This window comes from Heloderma suspectum, chromosome 2 (assembly GCF_057233095.1).
Source record: "Heloderma suspectum isolate Gila_16-S chromosome 2, 16-S_ref, whole genome shotgun sequence".
In the NCBI taxonomy this organism is placed as follows: Eukaryota; Metazoa; Chordata; class Lepidosauria; order Squamata; family Helodermatidae; genus Heloderma; species Heloderma suspectum.
The window spans coordinates 308,437,771-308,455,493 of NC_139459.1; positions in this window are offsets into that span (position 1 = coordinate 308,437,771).

Here is a 17,723-nt window from a genome sequence, read left to right on the forward strand (position 1 = left end):
CAAAACAATCTAAGTAAAGGGAGACATGATAGAGGTGTACAAAATTATGCATGGTGTGGAGAATGTGAAGACATTTTTCTCCCTCTCTCAAAATGCTAGAACCCACGGTCACCCCATGAAGCTGATTGATGGGACATTTAGGGCAGATAAAAGGAAGTACTTCACACAGTGCATATGGAATTCCCTACCACAAGATGTAATGATGGAGGTTAGACAAATTCCTGGAGAAGAAGGCTATCAACAGCTACTAGTCCTGATGGCTATAAGCCGTCACCAGTATCAGAAGCAGTATGCCTACGTACACCAGTTGCTGGGGAACATGGGCAGGAGGGCGCTGTTGCGCTCATGCCCTGCTTGTGGGTTCCTGGTCAACAGTTGGTTGGCCACTGTGTGAACAGAATCCTGGACTATATGGACCTTTGGTCTGATCCAGAACAGCTCTTCTTATGTTATTACATCTCCAAAAGCCACTTCTCCATAATTAAGGCACCATCGCTGCCCACTTTTTTGTTTAACATGGGAAGAGCTTAAGCATCACCCATATCCTGTTGCTGTTCTTTTCCTTTGGGTGGCTGAACTGAACTCGAAAGTGACTAATAGCACTGCATTAGCCCGCCCCACAAAAGTGTCAGCATCCATATGCCAAATAAATATCAAGAATATCTTCTAGTGACTGCAGTCAAAAACACACCAAAGTTCCTACAAATCTCAGCTGAAATGAAAGGACTTCAAACACTTTGCTCAGTGGCAATAAAGCAGTGTGACAGAAAATGTATATTATTTAACCGGACAACCCTTACCAATGTGAAGAATAAGTGGTGAGAGAAATAGTTTTGCAGGCTTTGTGAGACAGCGTGTGTCTTCACAGTATTATCTTTGCCCTCTGCTAGCCAGAAGGGAGCTATTTAGCTGGCAAAGTCAGTGACATCTTCTGCTTAATGCATGGACTTAATCACAGCCTGATCCATAAAAAGTCCCACGAAGGTCACAGAGTGTGCCCTGGCCCCCTTCTGCTTACATCCACTGTGGTCAGAATGCAGAATACCTGGAGCTAAACATGTCGGTGCCGTGTGCGTTTGACTGACTGAATTCCCTAGCAGAAGGCAATGTTTTAAGCACTGTCATTGGAATCGGTGAATTTCGCTTGAGCCGAAGACAGCCTGGCCTACTGATCCAAAGGTGGTAATTACAGGCTGCCAAAAACGTCGAATGTTAATGAAAGAGAAAAGTCAGGCAAAATGGGAATCTTCATAAAGCCTACAATTTGAAGGTGTTACATTTATCGGATTTGAGCACCATCAGCTTCAGGGTGGGGGTGAGAGAAGAGAAGAGGTGAGAGAGGAGGAAGTTGGGCTCCCTTTTGCTAAGGGGATCGTTATTCTGGAATTCTAAAAGAGAACGTTTCATTACTCCTCCTTCCCATGGAATCTGTCCACACGAACATCAAAAAATAATTAGAATGCAAACTGCAAACAGAACCTGTTTGAGATTCAGCTGAATCAAGCCCTGGTGACGGGGAGACTCATCACTATCCAGAAGGACTAGAGGATTCATGTAAAATGTAGTCCCTCTGGGTATTTTTCATCATAACCCTCTGGTAAGAGTGAAGCCAATTCTCATCTCACGCATACTGGCATAAATCCAGATTAATGTTCTTTACCTCAGTTATTTCTGCTGCCATAATGGTGTGCCTGCTAAAATACTGACTATTTTGGGAAAAGACGTTGGGCCTGTTTTACACTGTAAAGGAGGCTTCATATGGTAAGAGAAGCCTCAGGATGACTATAGCAGCTTGAGAGATACAGCTACTTGCAGAATCCCCTTCCAGCCTTCTCTCAGCTCCACTGCCATACACTGTCTCACTCAGTGGAGGCCGGTGGCTCCAATTTCAGTGGGACTGTTAATCCATTCTGGGTTTTAGTCAGAACCAGCCAGAACTATAAAGGATCTATCCAAGGTCCTGAATCCTATCCCACTGTCTGGCAGCTCCTTTTCTGGGGACTACGAGCAGCAAAATAAGGAATAAAGAAAGAGCAGCTCTCATGCGAGACAGAGGGTGAGTACCTGGGAGTAAGCCCCACTGAACAGAATGGAGTTTAGTTCCAAGTCCAGGTTGCTATGAAAGAGAGGGGCAAGATGTTAGCAGAGGAGCAGGAGAAAACTATAAGCTTTCAGTCATTTAGCACTAGAGATGGTGAACAAATCATTTTCACAATCCCCCTGCTTCTCTGAAAACTAGTTTGAAGCTAATCTTGCTTTGTTCCCGACGTTCAACTGTGTATGTTTTTCATTTTGGTCAAATGGGAAAACTGCATGTTTCAGACAGAAAAAATGCACATTTTAAAGAGAGCGTGCCAAAAATGCACACTCCCTCCCACCATAGGGTAAAGTGTAAAAAAAGTGAATTTTCAGAAGTGCACATTTTTGAAAATGCACTTTTTTTGAGAATGAATGAGAGTTTGGGAACTTGCAAGCATTTTTGAAGAACATGCTGCTTGCATTTTGTTGGGGGTTGCAATCATGGCATGTTCACATAATTTGTGAACATTAATGAAATTCTCATCATCCCTATTTAGCTTTCTCCTTGATCTGAGAATCGCAGTCCAATGCATCTGGAAGGTTCCAGGTTGGGGAAGGGTGCTTTGGGACAAAGGAGGGACTGCTGGTTAAAATGAGACAGGGCCCACCCCTACCCCCCTCACACACATTTGCATTGGGCCTTTAGGTGACCGGCGTCATCCACTCCCTGCTAGGAATTTGGTTTTCGGACTTGTTGTTATTGTTTGTTATTAGTATTTTAGTGGTTTAGTTTTAAAGCTGAATGGGGATGGGATGTTTAGTTTTAAAGCTGAATGGGGATGGGATGCTGCAATGTGTACAAGCAGCCACTAGGGCAGTTTCTCCCAGAACATGGCTGTTTCGCTTGCTAAAGATCTTCTGAATAAATCCTTCGTATATTACTAAAAGGCTGGCAGTGTTCCTGTGGGCAGTGTATGGTGGGCATTATTCACGGGGTCATTCCACTAGCGCAAATGGCACTGTGATAACAGAAACCAGGCTCCAAGTAGGGCTGTGCACTGCCTCAGTACGAAGTCCGAATAACGAGGTGAAGTGGGCTGATTTGGAGGTGCCTTGTCTGATACGAAGTGGATCAGACCGGCACCGAGGCACCCCAAAGCAAAGCGGCTCCTCCACAGAGCACCTCGTCTGCCCTGTATATTCGGAGCTCTTCTCATGCCTTCTGAGCAGCCTAGACAGGCTGTCTCCCAAATGTATCAACTTCTGAAAGATCACACGGAGGGGCAGGAGGAGGAGGAGGGAGAGGGAAGGCGAGAGAATGTGGAGGCACCAAATGTATCAGTTTGAGAGAGATCCGGCTGCTGGGAGAGGCAGGGGAAGGGGAGAGGAGAGGAGAGGAGAGGAGAGGAGAAGGAGGGGGGAGGAGGAGGGAGTGAGCTTTACTGTGAGTCAGTCTCCATTTGCTCATTGTGAGAGAGGTGGTGTTACTGGAGAGGAAAGGACTGTCCAAGCATTACTTGGCTAGAGCAGTGGTCTCCAAAGTGGGGTGCATGCACCCCGGGGGGGTGCAAGACAATCCACTGGGGTGCACGAGACGCCTGAAAATTGAGCAGCCTCCGACTGCCCTGACAAGCTGCCATTGTGTGCACTGATGGTGGTGGTGGTGGTGGAGGCAGCAGCAGGATGGGACAGGAGCTGAGAGGGAAGTTCCATGGCATTTCTCTCTCCGTTCCAGTCCTAGCCATGGGGAGCAACTGTCACAGTCTCTGCTAGGCATGACAGAAGAAGCCTTAAGCCTTCCCACTCTCCTTTGGCAGAACGAAGCCAAGAACAAAGCGTGTGCTATGGGGAATGGGTAAAGCGAGGATCCATAAAATCGAAGAGGGAACCTCTTGATTTCATATGATCTTTGTAGAGCAAATCCTCCAAACAACCATCCAATCAAAGAGCATGTCTGCCTCCATGGACTGAACCAGAAAAATCGCAGATCTGCCACTCACAGGCACAGCCACAGTGCAAAAACAAGGGAAAATGGCTCCCCCTATTCTCCGGAATGGCTGCTGGCGTGCATCTGGAGGGCCTAGGAGCTTGCAGTGGCAGCCCGCCCTCGTTGGCAGGAGTCGTCCTCTAACTGGGTGCCCTCCCCTCTTTCCAAGGAAGGGAGAGAGCTCAGTTGGAGGGTGACACCTACCTCCGCTGCCTGACTCAAGCCTTCACAGGCTCCTCGCAAGCAAGGAACCCGTGAAGGCTTGAGCAGAGGCAGGAGTCAGCCTCCAACCGGATGCCCTGCCCTCCTTCCACAGAAGCGATAGGGTGCAGTTGGAGGGCGACTCCTTCCCACTTGCCTGTCATGGTTGATGGGCTGCAACGGAAGCGTTTCCCTGGCAGTGGCTTCTCTGGCGGCACCAGCAGCAGTGGAAGCAGTGGGTCCCCTGGCGGCGGCGGCACCTCCCCCTAGAACAAGGGCCCAGGTAAGGAGCTGGGGGCTGGGGGGCGTGTTGGGGGGGCCAAAGCGGGATTCAGATGTCCGAATCCCACTTTGGCTTCATGGGCCGAGGCAGGTCGGGGTGCCCCTGAATCAGCCCAAGCCGAATCGGGCCCGCCTTGGAAGCCCCAAACCAGCTTCTGAGTTGGATCGGGGAGTCCCTGAACAGCCCTAGATCCTGCTTGCGCAACAGAAACATTTGGCAGAGCTCCACTAGCACTATTTTAGCTTGAGGGATGACACTGTTGGATATCGCCCAATGTTTATTTTGTCATGTTTGTAAAACAATTTGGCCATTTATATACTGCTGTTTAAGTGTTCAGTCTTCTTCACATACTGTTAGGGATGGCGGAGAATTTCTCCCCGAAACTTCGGGGGGCCGAGCGCCAACGTGTTCGGCCCCCCGAACAAGTTTTGGAGAGAAATCCTCCACACACCCCTGCCCCCCGCACCCCCCCGGGACGGGACTTACCTTCGCCGAATGTCCCTCCCGGTGGCGGGTCCAGCTGGCGGTTCGGCGGGTGTTTGTGCGGGGCGGGAGAGGCAGCCGGTCTTTCGACCGGCTGCCGCCGCCGCCATTCCAATAAAAGAAAAAAAAACGCCCCCGTGATAGGCTACGTGACAATTAACGTAGCCTATCATGGCTAGATTTGCAAAGTCAGCCGTGATAGGTTACGTTAATCGTCATGTAGCCTATCACGGGAGCGTTTAAAAAAAAACTTTCGAGTTCGCGGCCGGGCGAGGTGGGAAGCCTCCTCCCCAGCCTGAATTTCAGCCGGGGCGAGGCGGGAAGCCTCCCCCCCGGTCTGAACTTCGCGGGGGGAGCAGCGAAGCGCCTCCCCCCCACCGCGAACAAGCTTCGACGAAAGGTAAGTGACTTTCGTCCACCCCTACATACTGTACATAATCTAATTAATCATGGCAACCACGTAAGGTGAATCAATATGTCTGTCCCCATATTACAGTTGTGGGGTTGAGGCTGAGAGAAAAGAAGTGGGTTTGCGTGGCAGAGATAAGATCTGAACTGGAGACCGAGACTCTTAACTATTTCACTGTTAGATATTATTGGAAGCTGTTCCATGTGGTGACTTCCAAATCTGTGTAACAGTGGCAAAATCTGTGGGGCTACCACACATGGCAGGGTCTTTTCAGTGGTGGCACCTGGTGGCTATGCATGTCTCTTCCAGTAGACTTTTGGCTGTCTCCCACGCTGTTGTCAGTTAACTGACTGATTGTGTTGATGGTTTTATTGGTTTTGATTATATATTTGTGATTTTAGAGTCAGGATTTTAATGTTGCGTATGTGGTGTACTGTGTTTTATATAGGTTGTTAGCTGCCCTGGGATCTTTGTAAGGAAGGATGAGGTAGAAATCAAATAAAGAATAAATAAATAAATAAATAAATAAATAAAAATAGACATCCTCTGACCATCTTGAAATATATATGACCGTGTACGTTCATGTACACTTTTTTCTACACAAAGCTCACATGCATGGAGGAAAAATGTCATGTGTGAAGCAGCTTTAAAGAAGACTGAAATGAGAGCCCCTCATTTACACATGCCCCAGCCCCCATCTGCCTTTTAATGAAAAAGATGAAAAAGCCCATTGGCATCTGAGGAGGTTTGCTTTCACTGCCCTATCACTTGATGAATGAGCATTTCCTGTTAAGTGTTACCAGCTCACCCATCTTTAAAGCCATTCTAATTCCATACCATACATTGCAGGAGTTGTCGGCGGTCAGAGCCTCTATTTTAGCATTTTGTTTTAAAAGCAGTGGCCTGTATAATTAGCATTAGCAACAAACAAAGCCAATAAATTCTTAAGAACCGTGCGAGTAGTTCTTTCTCTGCTGAAGCTGAGGCACGCTGTATAAATTATGTGATGGAATTCGGGGAATCATGAAGAGTGGTGGTGGTGTGGCAAAGGTTGAAGTGCAGGCGCTCATCATGCCAGTCCCCCTAGCCACACCCCCGAGGAGAGTCCAAAATTGCAGGCAGCTCTGTTGGTCCCTATCAACAAACCAGTTCTAGGAGTGGAACGTATGGGTCTTAATTGCCCATTCAAGACCAAGCCACCCCAAAATGTTTTGCATTACAACAAGGAGCAACATATCATTGCTGGGAAAAGTCATTTCCTCCCAGCTACTGTGGGGATTGCAGCTAAGCTCAGAGGAACAGGGAATTCTGAGGGTAGGGGTGGCAGGTAACATCAGCATCCCTGCTAATAAAAAAGTGCTGGCACTGTGTCCCTGCAAGCCTTGTCTCCACTACACCACTAATGAATAGAGGTGACAGTGTGTAGACAGGAGTGCTGTGCCGAAAATTTCTCCCACTTTTTTTTTTTTAACCGTTCTCATTCAATTGGATAGAAGAGAAATTGCTTTCGAAAAGAACTTTAGTGGTGAAGAAATTTAAGAGAAATCCTCATGGGTTGGGGTTGGGTTTCTTGGGCTTCCCTTACTTACGAGGTGGCCAAGCAGTGAGCACAAGTGTCCTGTCTTTCATTGTACAATCATCTCTCTGGCAGACTGTAGCCTCCTCAGCTTCCCACACTTCAGTTAAAGCCCAGTTCAAGTAGGGATGTCAGAGAATTTCTCCACGAATCTCGGGGAGGCCGAATGCCAGCGCATTCGGCCCCCCGAAATTGGTGAAGAAATGGTCTGCCACCCCCCGCCATCCCCCCCGGGATGGGACTTACCTTTGGCGAATGTCCCTGGCAGCAGCGGCGGCGGCGGCGGCGGCTCCGGCGGCAGTTCAGCGGCGGTTCAGCAGCAGCCAGTCTTCTGACCAGCTGCCGCCGCCGCCATTTCCAAGTTAAAAAAAAAAAAAACGTGATAGGCTACGTAAAGATTTACGTAGCCTACCATGCCTAGATTTTTAAAAAACACCGTGATAGGGTATAAATGGCGGCGCCCATGGGCGCCGCCATTTGCATTCCTTATTTTGGCACGTGTACTCTACGTAAACATTTACATAGACTACGGCGAAAATAAGGGAAACGCAAATAGCGTTCCCCTTATTTTTGCCGTAGTCTACGTAAATGTTTACGTAGACTAGATGTGCCAAAATAAGGAATGCAAATGGCGGCGCCCATGGGCACCACCATTTGCGTATGCGCAGTCTTTTTTTCCCACTCAGCCATGATAGGCTACGTAAACATTTACGTAGCCTATCACGGCTGAGTGCAGGGACGCAAACGGCGGCAGCTACGGCCGCTGCCATTTGCATCCCGGCAGGACTGGAGGATTCGTGGCCGGAGGGACGGGGCGCCTCCCCCGCAGCCAGAATTTGGGGGGGGAGGGACGGGGCGCCTCCCCCCCGGCCAGAATTTTTGGGGGGAGGGACGGAGCGCCTCCCCCCCACCGCAAAGCAAGCTTCGGGATCAGGTAAGGGACTTTCGTACATCCCTAAGTTCAAGGCACGATGAGGTAATTTCTCCCATGGGGCTTTTTTAGGTCAGGACATGCAAGCAGCCCGGGAGGCTAGCTGTGATTAGATAAGCACAAAAATAAATGATAGAACATCCTGAATGAGGCAGAACAATGAAAGCCTCTTTCACAGGGGGAGAAAACTTTCAGGAAATTGGAGGACAGATTTTGGCAGAGCACAAACACCATCTCATCCCTGGAGCTGGACACAACACTGCCCCCACCTGCATTGCAGTATATGTAAATTGGGGACAGCCTGCCAAGAGAGCTGATGCTGTTGCAGCACAACACCCCCCCCATACTTTACCCAAACGGAAAGCAGCTGTACTACAAGCCCTGCCGATGGGGAGCCCTGCCTGGGAGAAACTGTTGATAATTTCTCCTCCCCCGGAGAAATTCAGTGAAATTGTCTCCCACATTTCTCCGCCCACAAGTAAGGCGAAGAATTTCAAGAGGCCCTTTGTGCACAGCTCTAGTAGAAAGACATTCATAAAGGTTCCTCGGCCCTGTAGCAGCCAACAGTTTATTGTTTGTAGCTTTAAACATCAGCAACCCATGTGGCAGCACCGTCTTTATTTATTTATTTATTTACAATATTTATATACCACTCCTCATCAGAAGATTTCGGAGCGGTGAACAACATGATAAGAACAAAACAATGGTTAAAAGAGTTTAAAAAGTTAAAACATTTTTTAAAAGACAAATCCCAACCAAGTGGAATTCAACAAACCACAGCTGGTCATGGAAGGAAGGCCTCTTGAAAGAACAACGTCTTCAGGAGGTGCCGGAAAGAACACAATGTTGGCGCCTGCCTGACCTCTAAAGGCAGGGAATTCCACAGGAAGGGGGCCACCACACTGAAGGCTCTTCTCCTGGTGGACTCTAACCGGGCCATAGGTCCATGTGGAACCACCAGGAACATGCCCTCTGATGACCTCAGTAACCGGGCAGGTTGGTAGGGAAGGAGGCGCTCTCTCAGGTATCCTGGTCCCAAGTTGTTTAGGGCTTTGTACACTAGTACTAATACCTTATGAACTTGAGCACACTCTGGGAGAGAGCGGAGGACAGGAAGGCCTGGCGTGCTATGGTCCATGGGGTCACGAAGAGTCGGACATGACTTAACGACTGAACACCAACAACTAATACCTTAAACCTGGCCCTGTAGTGAATAGGCAGCCAGTGCAGTTCCCTCAGCAAAGGAGTTACACGCTGAAAAGGGGCAGCTCCCGACAACAGCCAAGCTGCTGCATTCTGCGCTAGCTCCAGCTTCCAGACCAGTCTTTCCTAAGCAAAGGCACTGTGCTGGTTAGTGTATACTGGGTGGTCTTGTCAGAAAACTGGAGCCAAAGCTCTACCAAAAAAAAGCCAAAAACACACAAAACACAAAACCCCTCTGGAGTAACAAGTGCCAAATTATACAATTACATTGAGAATTTTCTGCTATAAATCAATTAATCCCTTAACTGCAGGGAGATTGCAGAGAGGCAAAATTAATTCTTTAGATTGGCCTTCAGTGTGGATGGTGATGGAGAGATGCCAGTTTCTGAACCATTGTTTACGGCATCTGAGGAAATATGTCAAAAAGGGGTAACAAAGGATAAAGTTTCTAGCTTGTTGACAACTTACAAATTAACAAGTCACCAGGGCCAGCTGGCCAGAGCTAGCCCTCCCACAAGGAAGGGTAAATTCCCTGCCTCAGGCAGTGGAGGGGGAGTAGCAGCAAATTGCACACTTCCTCCACTCCTGGCGGGAGGGTCCCCTGCTGTCGCCTTGCTCCAGTGAGGCAGCACCACACTGGGTGCTCCGGGAAGCCCTGCCAGCCGCTTTCCCGCTGTGCCATTTGCTGCCGCAGGAGAGCGGGGCTGGCAGGGGTCTCTGGAGCCGCTGGCTGCCCGGCCTACAGTGAGTGCTCCAGAGTGCTCTGCCAGTCCTGCTCCCCCGCTGTGGGAAATGCCACGGGGAGAGTGTGGCTGGCGGGGCTCTCCAGACCACCCGCCCGCCCTCTGTTTTGCTCTAAGGGGTTCCTCAGGGCAAAACAGAGGATAGGCAGGCGCTGTCAGCCACCCCTGCCCTCTGGCTCTGGCTAAAGATCCTCATGCATGAGCTGGAGGACAGGCAAGGCTCTCTAGAGAGCCGCATTGGCCAGAAAAAGCAGATGGTGCAGCTCTTCAGAGAGAGCTGGCCAGGCCCAAATGCCGGGCTCTGAGGGGGTCCTTCCTTGGAGCCAAGCGTTGGGGGGGGGGGTGTCTTAGGAGCAATTTCCTGGGACACCCCTCCCACGATGCCTGGCATTCACCCAAGAGTTTTAAAACTCTTCAGATCGGAAATGACTGAACTGGGCCGGGGGGGGGGGGGGATGCAACTTATCATTAAAATCAGCCTCCTTGTGAGAAGATTGGAAGGCAAACCAAAACCTTTTTTAAAAGAGAGGGGTTGGAAAACTGGGAAAGTACAGATCTGTCAGCCTAACATCGATGTCAGGTAATTTAACATAAAGCATTATTATAGCTAATAGTTGGACAAAGCAGCCGTGCTGAGGATGAGTCCACATGGTTTACACACAGGGAAGCTTTGCCTCACAAACATTTTAGAATTCTGTGAGAGTGTCAGCAAGGCAGTATAAACTTGGATTCCCCCAGACCTTTTGACAAAAGCACTGGCCCCATCCTCAGTGTACCCATGCACACTGGCTTCACCCCTCAATTCTTCACCTTTACATGTTCAACACGGAGGTGTAAACAGAGATTTTTTAGCACATTCACCTGAACACACTTAGGGCCAAAGCACACATTACTTTGAAGGCCGAAGAAGCTGAGGTTGATTGGTTCTATGAAGACCTACAACACCTTCTAGAACTAACACCAAAAAAAGATGTCCTCTTCATCATAGGGGATTGGAATGCTAAAGTAGGAAGTCAAGAAATCACCGGGATAACAGGCAGGCATGGCCTAGGTGTACAAAATGAAGCAGGACAAAAGCTAATAGAGTTTTGCCAAGAGAACATGCTGATCATAGCAAACACTCTTTTCCAACAGCACAAGAGGCGACTCTACACATGGACGTCACCAGATGGTCAATATCGAAATCAGATTGATTATGTCCTTTGCAGCCAAAGATGGAGAAGCTCCATACAGTCAGTAAAAACAAGACCTGGAGCTGACTGTGGCTCAGATCATGAGCTGCTTCTTGCAAAATTTCGGTTTAAATTGAAGAACGTCGGGAAAACCACTAAACCGTTCAGGTATGACCTAAATCATATCCCTGATGAATATACAGTGGAGGTGAGGAATAGATTTCAGGGATTAGACCTGATAGACAGAGTGCCTGAGGAACTATGGACGGAGGTCTGTAACATTGTTCAGGAGGCAGCAACGAAATCCTTCCAAAGAAAAAGAAATGCAAGAAAGCAAAGTGGCTGTCTGATGAGGCTTTACAAGTAGCTGAAGAAAGAAGGGAAGCGAAAAGCAAGGGAGAAAGGGGAAGATATACCCAACTGAATGCAGAGTTCCAGAGAATAGCAAGGAGAGACAAGAAGGCCTTCGTAAATGAACAATGCAAAGAAATCGAGGAAAACAACAGAATGGGAAAGACTAGAGATCTCTTCAAGAAAATTGGAGATCTCAAGGGAACGTTTTGTGCAAAGACGGGCATGATAAAGGACAAAGAAGGCAGGCACCTAACAGAAGCAGATGAGATTAAGAAGAGGTGGCAAGAATACACAGAAGAACTATACAGGAAAGATCTGAATGTCCCTGATAGCCATGATAGTGCGGTCACTGAACTTGAGCTGGACATCCTAGAGATTGAAGTCAAGTGGGCCTTAGGAAGCATTAGTAACAACAAAGCTAGCGGAGATGACAGTATTCCAGCTGAGCTATTTAAAATCCTAAAAGATGATGCTGTTAAAGTGCTGCATTCAATATGTCAACAAATTTGGAACACTCAACAGTGGCCACAAGACTGGAAAAGGTCAGTTTACATTCCAATTCCAAAGAAGGGCAACGCCAAAGAGTGTTCAAACTACCGCACAATTGCGCTCATTTCACATGCCAGCAAGGTGATGCTCAAAATCCTACAAGATAGGCTTCAGCGGTATGCAAACCGAGAACTACCGGAAGTACAAGCTGGGTTTCGAAGAGGCAGAGGAACTAGAGATCAAATCGCCAACATTCGCTGCATCATGGAGAAAGCAAGAGAATTCCAGAAAAACGTCTATTTCTGCTTCATTGACTACGCTAAAGCCTTTGATTGTGTGGATCACAACAAACTGTGGCAAATTCTGAAAGTGATGGGAGTACCAGACCACCTTACCTGTCTCCTGAGAAACCTGTACGAGGGTCAAGAAGCAACAGTAAGAACCAGACATGGAACAACCGATTGGTTCCAAATTGGGAAAGGAGTACGACAAGGCTGCATATTGTCACCCTGCTTATTTAACTTATATGCAGAGTACATCATGAGAAATGCCGGGTTGGATGAATCAGAGGTCGGAATTAAGATTGCTGGGAGAATTATCAACAACCTCCGATATGCAGACGATACCACCCTAATGGCAGAAAGCGAAGAGGATCTCAAGAGCCTCTTGTTGAGGGTGAAAGAGGAGAGTGCAAAAGCTGGTTTGAAACTCAACATTAAAAAAACGAAGATCATGGCATCTGGCCCCATCTCTTCCTGGCATGTAGAAGGGGAAGAAATGGAAGCAGTGACAGATTTTACTTTCTTGGGCTCCAAGATCACCGCAGATGGTGACTGTAGCCATGAAATTAAAAGACGCTTGCTCCTTGGGAGGAAAGCTATGGCCAACCTAGACAGCATAGTAAGAAGCAGAGACATCACCTTGCCGACAAAGGTCCGTCTAATCAAAACTATGGTTTTCCCAGTAGTAATGTATGGATGTGAGAGCTGGACTATAAGGAAGGCTGAGCGCCGAAGAATCGATGCTTTCGAACTGTGGTGCTGGAGAAGACTCTTACGAGTCCCCTGGACTGCAAGGAGGTCAAATCAGTCCATCCTAAAGGAAATCAACCCTGAGTGCTCATTGGAAGGACAGATAATGAAGCTGAAGCTCCAATATTTTGGCCACCTAATGTGAAGAGAAAACTCACTGGAAAAGACCCTGATGCTGGGAAAGACTGAAGGCAAAAGGAGAAGGGGACGGCAGAGGATGAGGTGGCTAGATAGCATCACGGATGCAATGAATATGAACTTGAGCACACTCCGGGAGAGAGCGCAGGACAGGAAGGCCTGGCGTGCTATGGTCCATGGGGTCACGAAGAGTCGGACACGACTGAACGGCTGAACAACAACAAAGCACAGGGGCCCTGCTCTGGACTCAGACCTTAGCTGGGGGGAAAGGAAGGCTTTAACTGTATTCTCCCACTGAAGTCCCCATCCAGATGGGGGAGGCACACCTGCAACTTATATTGCCAGACTGTGATCCATCTGCTTTGGGTCTTAGAAGGCTCCCCATAGTCAAAATACCAGAATGTGCTCAGAATCTTCCTTTACATCTTTCTGTGAGTGAAAGGGGCAGGACCACATTGGGGCTGGGGCCTCCACAAACAGCTCTGGCCCCCTGCACACTTCGAGTCCCCACAGGTTCAGGTGGAACACCTGAATAAGGCATTTATTTGTTTGTTTATTTTCTTAATCACCCATCTGGCCGGTCACCCGGTCACTCTGGGCGATGTACGACAGTACAATTTAAAACAGTAAAATTATACATTAAAACATTATTTTAAAATACCCTAACCTACCCCAAATGCCTGCCTGAATAACCAAATAAGCAGAAGCTCATTAAAGAGGGGGCATGGTGGAGTTCCTTAGGGAGGGAGTTCTACAGAGTGGCAGCTACCACAGAGAAGGCCCTCTCCCTCATCCTCACCAGCCTACCTGTCCTGGCTGATGGGACAGAGAGAAGGCCATCCAAGGCTGATCTTATTAAGTGGCCCGTCTGGGGTTGCTGGAGGCACTCCTTGAGATAGGCTGGCTGGAACAATATAGGGAACCAAACACCTTGAATTTGGCCCAGAAAACAACTGGTAACCAGCGCAACTCCTTCAGCACTGGAGTGATGTGATCATGATGGCGGCTGCCTTTAATCAGGCGAGCTGCCATGTTCTGCACCAGCTGCAGCTTCTGAACCATCTTCAAGGGTAATCCCATGTAGAGTGCATTACAGTAGTCTAGACGAGAGGAGACCAGGGCATGTACTACCGATGGGAGCAGATGGTCAGGAAGGTAGGGGCGCAGCCGCCGTATCAGATGGAGTTGGTACAGTGCTGTCCGGTTCACAGCTGACACCTGAGTCTCCATGGACAGCTGGGAGTCCAAAATGACCCCCAGGCTGTGGACCTGGTCTTTCAAGGATAGCTGTACCCCATTCAATACCAGGTCAACATCCCCCAACCTCCTCTTGTCTCCCACCAAAACTACCTCGGTCTTTTCAGGGTTCAGCTTCAGCTTATTCCTCCCCATCCAGCCACTCACAGTTTCTAGACAGGGATTTCATAGCCAACCCTGGTGAAGATGTGAATGAGAGGTAGAGCTGTGTGTCATCCACATATTGATGACACCGCACCCCAAACCTCCTGATGATAGCCCCCAGCGGCTTCACATAGATGTTAAATAGCATTGGGAAGAGGATGGAACCCTGTGGTACCCCACAAGTGAGCGGCCATGGGTCCAAGACATCCTCTCCCAGTGCTACCCTCTGGAACCTGCTGGAGAGGAAGTACCAGAACCACCATACTACAATGTCTCCAATGACCATCTTCTCCAGGCAGTCCAGGAGGATACCATGGTCAATGGTATCAAAAGCCGCTGAGAGGTTGAGGAGAACAAGGAAGGAGGATTCACCCCTATCCAAAGCCCTCCTTGTATCATCCACCAAAGCAACCAAGGCTGTTTCTCCCATGCCCAGGCCTGAAGCCTGATTGAAATGGATCTAGATAATTGGCTTCTTCCAAGTGTGCCTTCAACTGCATCTCCACCACCTGCTCAATGATCTTGCCCAAAAATGGCAGATTTGAGACTGGGCGAAAGTTGCTCAAAACTTGGGAATCCAAAGAGGGCTTCTTTAAGAGCAGTCTTATCACTGCCTCCTTGAGGGCTGATGGCATCACTCCCTCCTCAAGGGAGGCATTCGCTAAAGTCCCCCTCCAAAATAAACTTAGTCAGGGCTGTCTGCTTGGCCTGTCCTGTTCCATGGCAGATTCCACCCATCCTTCAAGGCAATAGCTCAAGCAGTGGAGGGGAATGGCGGCTGAAGTGGTTCCAAAGTGCAGCATTTTTAGAACTCCAGATAGAGCTGTATATGCTGACTCAGGGCCTTCGAGCTCTGATTCAGCACCATGGAGAGCAAACCAACTAGGACAAGTTACCCCAGGACCAGCTTAGAGCAACTGGCAGGGTTTTATAGACAGGTCAGGAGAGTCCTTCTAGGAGTTCCACCTCTCCAGAGGCTGAATCTGATTTTTTTTTTTTAAGGGGAGAGTATCCTTTCCCACAGTCACTGGGTGGTGAGAGTCTGGGAGTGAAAAGCTGGCTGGGGGATGCTCCACAGGGCCTCTCTGCTCACCAGGGGTGTCTGAGATCCATTCCTCAAAGTCAGAGGTCAGCACCTCCTCCTGGGGATTGAGAGAACCAAATGCAGGATCCAAGGTGGAGGACCCCACTTGTGAAGGTCCAGAAACTGGTTCTGACTCCTCCTTGGAGTTGCTGTCACTAGAAACCTCAGTCCCAGAGTGTGCTTGGTCTTGGCCATGACATTACCATCTCTGTTGAACAAGCCATGTCTATTTTCATCAGATAACATAATGGAATAATTGGCATAAAGATGAAAGCTTCTCAGTGGGAAATAACTTTTTTGTGAATGATAATGGGGTTGCATTGCATCCAATGTTAGTCCTACTTAGAGTAGACCCACTGAAATGAATAGGATATAAATTAGACTAACATTGGATACAAGCCAAAATTCTTAAAAACAAAAAACAAAACACCAATCAGTTCAAGAAAAGCACTTGAACAATATGTAAAGATTTAGAGCAAAGTTTTAGGCTGAACATTAAAAACTGGAACAAAAGAGAAGTAATGACTTTTAATTAGAAAAACCTCAGGATCACTTTAGCTTTTTAGCTCACCTCAAATGGAGAGTAAGGCCTAAAAGACATCTAAGCCCTCTTAGCCATGATAGCTAAATAGAGCCTCCACATTCAGTGGCACTGCACCTGTTAACATCGGATGCTGAGGCCAAACAATGAAGGGCTTTTTGCTTTCTTACCCAGCTTCTGGGCTTCCTGGGGGCACCTGTCTGGCCACAGCTGAAAACACAGTGCTCTGCTAGATATACCTTTGGTCTGATCTAGGAGGGCTCAGCTATATTTTTATTTACAAAATTAATTTTAACTAGATTTTAGTGAAAGCCTTGCCACTGGAAATGTATGTATGTATTTATTATTACATTTAGTCAATGAGAGAATGGCAATGAGCATGACCTATACTTAGATTTCTGCCACTGAAATAATTAGGACCTGAAGGTGTTTAGCTTTGACAGTATTGTGCCTAAAGTGAGCAGACCAGGGGCAGGCAACATTCCCAGACACCTTTTTTAGTGCCAACCAAGGTGCCCTACCCCTCTGATGGTTTGTTTGTTTTAATTAACAAATTTTCTTAGCAGCCGCTGGGATTGCCACAAAGCAAACTGTGAGCTCCCAGCTGCTGCCGCCATCCTCATTTCCTATGGATGCCTCTGGGTCCCATGTGGGGCTCAGAGGCATTCTTGGGAAATGAAGGTGGTAGACAGCCACAAGCCAACACTTTCCTCTGCAGCACACCCAGCCCCCCAGAAATAGAAGGGAAGCATGGAAAAGGGACTTTGAACGGTGGGTTCAAATGCGTTGTGCAGTGTGATGGGGCTCAGGCCCACCTCTGCCTTGCACTCAGTCTTTTGGGCAGTTTAGGGAGCAAGCCTTTTGGGGTAGGCGGCTGCCTCCAGACTCGGAGACGACCACCTATCCAATGCAGGGTGGGCGCAGAGCGGAGGGGATCTTCTCCGCCACGCTCCAGCCACCCTGCTTTCGTGGCTAGATGGCTGATTTCAGCTGGCGAGCCACAGGACTTTGGAGCAGGAGGGGAGGCCGGACAATGCATAGGAAGCCTTGTACTGGCACTTCCACACTCCCCGCCCCCAGGAATGCCCCCTTTTGCCCTGCTCCATGCTGGTCATCTGAGCATAAAGCCTGGGGATGATCCGTGCCACCTACTAGGCAGCAGGGGCGGGGCGGGGAGGTGGTTTTCCGGGAACCAACCTCAGAGCCCGGGCTGTGAGCTCAGTTCCCAGAAACCGAACAATCCTATGGCCATCTAGGCACTGCCTAGCAGCCACAGGGTTGCACCCTTATTTGTTCTGTGTGATCAGCCACACCTGCCATGGCAGCAATTTTGTGGTGGTGCCCAGGGCAGTTTCTCAAATTGTCAAATGTGCCCCCAGGCCCCAAAAGGGTGCCTACCCCTGATCCAGACCATAATGTTTAAGTTGACTGCCAAGCAATAAATCATATGTTCCCTCTTTTTTATATATATTTTTTTTCTTGGTCAAGTTCTCCTTTTTGGAAATTAAAAGGGGCTGGTGGCTCCGATTTTGGTGGGGCTGTGAATCCACTGTGGGTTACAGTCAGAACCAGCCAGAACTGGAGTTATCCAAGGTGCTGAAGCTATTTTAGGGATAGCCACCAGCCTCCACTGAAGTCAAGCCCCACAATGAGCTTCAACAATCAAAGAAACTGTCCA